This window comes from Acipenser ruthenus, chromosome 36, assembly GCF_902713425.1.
Source record: "Acipenser ruthenus chromosome 36, fAciRut3.2 maternal haplotype, whole genome shotgun sequence".
Lineage (NCBI taxonomy): Eukaryota > Metazoa > Chordata > Actinopteri > Acipenseriformes > Acipenseridae > Acipenser > Acipenser ruthenus.
This window is the reverse complement of record NC_081224.1, coordinates 2,543,623-2,549,627: the sequence shown is the minus strand read 5'-3', so window position 1 is coordinate 2,549,627 and position 6,005 is coordinate 2,543,623.

Below are 6,005 nucleotides of genomic sequence, written 5' to 3'. Positions count from 1 at the left end.
CGAGACATTTACTGCAGAGGGAGACTGCGTTTTTAACTTCCTGAATACTACTCGGCGTAGTAAAGCAAGGTTTTTATTCTATTTCTTTTCTTAAACGTCGCTAGTTAAAGTAATCCCAAAGGTTTCACAGGGGGGAAAAAAGCAAAAGCCACAGCAGTGTGCCAGACTCCTCCTTGTTCCCTAACACTACACATGCACATCTCCCTGGACTGTATGCAGTACACTGTAATCATTTCCCCTCCCTCTATAACCACTGCATTGTGATGTCCCCCTGCTTCCTTTCGACACAATACAAGATGACCCCTTCCCCGTTTAATACAGTAAAACCTGTCTAATCCGGCATTGATTGGGACTGAAAAATTGTGCAGGATTGTACAGTGTGCTGGAATACAGAGGTACTGTAAAATCTAACACTGTACCCAAAATAGGTTATCAATGGCAAACTATTTGAACACTTTGAAAAGCTATGACGGTACTTCTCCAGTAGTTCAAGGATTGTATTTAAATGTTACTTCCGTTATGTAAACAGGGACTTTACTGTAGACTTACCCATACCAGCAGGACATGTTCACTGACACAAAATACTTAACACAGGACTCTCTGCCAGGCTGCACAGTCAGATTCACATTGATTTTAAGACTTGTAAATCATGCTGGATTCCAGAAGAGACAGGTCCTGGATTGTAGAGGGGATCAACCCAGAATTATACAGAGAGAGGCTGGATTGGGCAGGTTTTACTGTACTTGCCCTAAATAGCTACAGTTTCCAGTGCATACCCAGCTCCTGCCCCTCTGTAGCAGGGTGACAGCCCCATTTATCTGAAGTCTGATGCACACAGCTTGTTTCGCTCCCACCGTGCATGCAGTTCCCAGGGGGCAGAATTGCATCGGCTTGGTTTGGGGATTTCTGAGCTGATGCAGCTTTAGCATTGCTTCTATTTGCTGGCCTCCCTGTGGTTTAACCTTGAGATATTTTTATTGGGAGCGGGTGGGAGTGAGGGAGGGAGGGGAGTGGTGATGGTTGCTTCAGGCAGCCTGAGAGACTGTGCCGACATTCACATGCTGGTAAAATAAAATAACACGTGGAGCAGGAAAAAAAAGATCTGAGCTTCTCTCTGTTTTAACCCGTAACTTTTAAACCAGTCCGAATAAAACCCACAGAAACGTCTTCGTTCACCCCTGAGACGAGCATTACTTTAGATCGTAATTTTGTATATGGAGAGAAGGGACTGGGATTTGTAATGTCATTATTTTTTTTTTTTTTTGCTGTTTCTGCTATCTGTGTTTTATAATCTCACTCGCACAGTGTAGGAGCAATTAGTTTGAACATTTTAGGGTTGTGCACACATTTCGTTTCTGATCTAGAGGAGGCACTAGGCATTTTCAAATCTGTTAGTAATGTCCCAGTACTGCTGTGAAAAACTGCTTGACCGGCAGCGGCATTATTAACAGCTCTTGGCAAAATGATTCTGACCTTTTTTCATTCACAGCCAACAATAAGCTCCCTGCTTGTCCTGGGAACGCTAGTGGCTGATAATTGGACAGCTTTATGATGGCAGTCAGATTTTGTTCTGGTCGGTGAAGAGGGTCGAATTGGCTTCGACAGGCAGGCATGACGTTCCAGACTGCAGAGTCCTTTGTCTGTTTAGCAAAGATATTAGTTTTCGCACTGAGACACAATGCAATTTCTTGGAAAGATGCTTACAATGTACCCAACTGAATCCAAAGTTCAGGACGTTACAGACAGCATGTCCTTAACCTTGCGTGCGTGGGTTTTTTATTTTTATTTTATAGGGTGTATTTTTATTTTGTATCCCTCTAACTACTATAATGTACTGATTTCACTGGGAATTTTTTTTTTGTTTGTTTAAACATGATCATGCAGGTACTTTTTATCATTATTGTAATAATCTTTCATTTTAAGCAAACTATTTAAAGAGCAAATCATTTGTATCATTAATTAGGGTTATTGTACCCATCTAACTACAGTCAGCACTCGCATGTCCGACCCTATATAATTTTGACTTCAGTGATGGTTAAACGAGTGTGAGGCATATCTGATTTATTTCATCTGATTTGACGTGTATGTAGGCAAGCACGTTGTAACCTGCCCCCTACCACTCAAACACCCCCTGCCCTGCACACACACACACATTTCGTACAAAGAAAAAATATGACTTGCGTTTGAGGAACTGTACAGGGAGACGTTGATTCTTTCATTGAAATTTGTTAGCGCACAGTTGGGGAATAACAGCAGTAAAAGACAAAAACGTGTCAGTTTTTTCAGGGAACACAAAAAAGATACAATGTCAAAAATGCATAGCTGAAAGGACTGTTTTAAAATGGGCTTCCATTTAGATGTACTGTAGTTGGTATTGTTGGTACAGTACTGTATTTTAATTCAGTAGTGTAATACAGTACACACTTTTAAATCCATATTGTAGCAGTATGTAAAATTCCCCATTAACGACCCAACAGCAAAATGAAATCAAAATGTTAGCCATGCGCAGAACTGCTTAAACGCAATGCAATTTATCAAAAGATTAAAAAATAACAAGTCTCCAGAATTAAAACCGTATCCAAAGTCAGTATTCAAAATTGCAGAATATAGTGCTCAATAATGCCCTAATGTTACAGTTCACTTGCAAATGAAAATGCATAACCACAACTAAAGATCACAGATTTAAAAAGAAAAATGCATCACAGTATCTTAAACTGTTTAATGATTAACCGTGCCTTCGTTCGCTTTGTTTTTGGAGGAAGCGCTGTGTAACTGCAGTGCACAATAAAGACAGACTGATTTGCCATCCCAGACTGACGTGTATCTGAGTGTCGTATATCCGAGTGCTGACTGTACTATAATATACTGATATCGCTGGGAAAAACAAAAAAAACCATAATCCTGCAAGTACCTTTTAAAAATATTTAATCTTTTTTATTGATTAAAGAGGAAATCGTTTTTATCAAGTTTTGAATGCAACCGAAGGAGTTGAACATGTGTCTGTCAACGCAAGGAAGCTAGGCTTCATGAAATAAACTGGAAGCGTTGCACAGTTGAGTATTGTTTGGAGAGAGGGAGCGTGGGTATTACACTTGTTTTTAAATCTGGAATTTGATTGCGATTGGCAAGTAAAGATAGACATGTCGGGAAATCTTTACAATGCTGACGTACAGAATTGTATAACATTGGCTTTAACAGGGGTGGAAATTAAAATAAATAAATCCAAGGACAAACAAATTTCTATTACAGACAGCAATCTGAAGATTAGTCATTGCATTTATCTGGCCCATTTAGCAGTTCTAAATGGATGTTTTAAGGGCTGTATTGAAGGCGCAGTGTAATGCAGTTAATTGATGGAGGATGTAGACTTCGCTGGACGTGGTTAAAAGAATATTTGGTGGCTGAATGTTGGTAGTTTGAAGAAGGCAGCAGCTTGACAGAACGCAGAGAGGGAAGCTAATTGCATCAGCAGCTCCTCAATCATGTTTTAATTATGCTGTTTTTAATACTGAAACCGTACTGCTGGTAAGCATGGGCTTGGGGGCTGGAGCGCTAGGAGGTTTGTCATTGCAGCGGTTCAGGCTGATTTGCAATTAAGGAGTCTTTTAAGGTTTTCAATTGCCTTTGCTCTTCCCCAGCTGAGTTCCAAGCATGACGCTTTCCCGAGCTTTCTCAGACAACAATTTTATTTCTACATCTTTTTCCCCTGATGTTAGAAATAGAAACTCAAGTGAAAGGGATCTTGTTGACTGCACACGTTGTAGAAAAAACATGGGCAAGAGCTGAATATCAAATATCCAGGCCGGTTTATAGGTGAGAGAGCTCCCATCAGGGGATCTGGGAGTACTTTTAAGGTACACAAGGAATGGAGCACTTGTTGTTCAAACGGTTTCTTCTTAAAATACATTTTGAGAGCGACTCAAGCATCACGAGGTGGAAACTGAATTTTGGATGACCAGATCCAGTAAATGTTTAAACCCTATTCAGTGCACCTCATTGCAAATAACTGTATATGTGTAGGACACACACACACGTCCCTTGTACCTTTTTAAAGGGTGAAGAGTATGTTATTGAACCAGTGGGAAGGAGTTTGTATCTGTATTTCCAATACAGTTGCTGTTTTTGATTCAGTTCATGAAGGGCTCGTTTTAACTGGTTTTGGTAGATAGGGGAGCGCAGGTGTCACAATGAGGTTCACAATGGCTCGTGGAGTGGAGCGTTGTGAATGAGGAAAGACGCTGTATGTGAGAAAGCAGAAGCATGTGGAGAAGGTTACTAGGAGTAAACGGAGTGGTACTGAAGCAGGTATTTCTAAGTAAAAACACAGACTTAATGGAGACAAATTATTTTTATAGTTCTTTTGCAAACATTTTAGTAGTTTTTTTATTTTTTAAAGCAACAGAAAGGGTTTTTAGTTTATTTATATACAAGAAAGAAAAAATCTACGCGTTGGTGTTGATTTGTTCTTGAGGTATGCAAGTTATCCTTGTTGAAGCCGAGTTGGGAAACCACTGCAGTTAGCATTTTTAACGTTGGTAGCCGCTGGCACGATTCAGGTGTGTAACAGTCATGTCAGAGGAATGTGTGGAAGTTTATACAGCAGCACGCTTTTCTGTTGGGTTTATATATTAGAAATCAAGCACACTCGATGGAAAGGGTCATTAGAATAAAGGCAGAACGCTAATACGCATTGCAATTTGGTGTTAACATTAGTAAATGTAAGTATTTATTTTTGCATACAGTATTACAGCACAGTAATATACTTGGCAATACCTATTGAAAAAAACATACAAAAAAATGAACAGTTGCAATTTATCCTGTTGAGCGTTTTGTGGAGCTAAATTTAATAACTTTATTTAAGGTTGCTTAAACATAGGTGAATGTTTAGGTTATGTTTTATTGATATCGATGTCTTTTTTATGTAACTTTTTGTTTAATTTGTATTGTACCACGCTGCTTTTGAGTGATTTTCTTTCTTGTTCTCTCGTGTTATTACCAGCATGTGAATTCAACTTCAATCTTTAGCTTGGTTGGATAAAAAAAAAAAAAAAAAAAGAAAAAAACCAATAATTTAAAATTAAAAAGTGCAGTTTTATTGCATTTTTTTTTAAGTCGCGATATTTTTTTACATTTTATTTAGAACAAAAAGGTTTTGTTTTTCATTATTATTATTATTATTATTATTATTGTTCTATTGTTATACAGACAGGGATGTTCACAAAAGAGTATGCGATGCATGCAAAACCACACCATTTTAACTTGACAAGCCAAAGGTTTTAAACAAAACTATATAAGGTAGTGTCACAGGGGACTGCAGTTGACTCAAAGCCAGGGTTACTGCATGGTAACACATGAAAGAGATCAGTCATTTGCTGGATCCATATTAGCAATCGCATGATCACGTTTATAGGTCTAACGGCTATCCATTTCAAGTCCTTTTATTTATTTATTATTTTTTAAAAAAAGAAAATGTTTCAAAAGGTCACACTTTTGTTTAATGGTCCCTCCTCTTTCTGTTTTTAGTTTGTGAGCAGTGTCCAAAAACGCTGAATGCAGAAGTGATGTTCAACAATTATGCAGTGCTCCCTCTTCTAAAGGAGCGCTGCTGTATGTACCAAGTGTGTCAGACCTTTTAAAATGCAATAGGATTGGGTCTTCTGTTTGTTATTGATCGGCGCTAATGCATCAAATTTGTGACAGAGCAACAAAAGTGTGTCTTTTTTTATATATAAATACAGTATATTGTTTATGAATTTATTGATTGTATTTTTTTTTTGTTTCGAAAGGAATTTCCCTTTTTCAATTCACCGTCGCAGCTCTGAAAGAGCTGAAAAAAAAAAATCAAAACGTGAAAGATACTGCAGGGTATTGTAGATGAGTCTTACTTGTTTTTTGATGAAATATGTTTTAAAACCGATATAATGAGATACATAGAACTGCTGAATTATCGACATGTGTTAGTGCTGTTCATGGGGGGTGCTGCAGTGCAGAGGTGAAACATGATC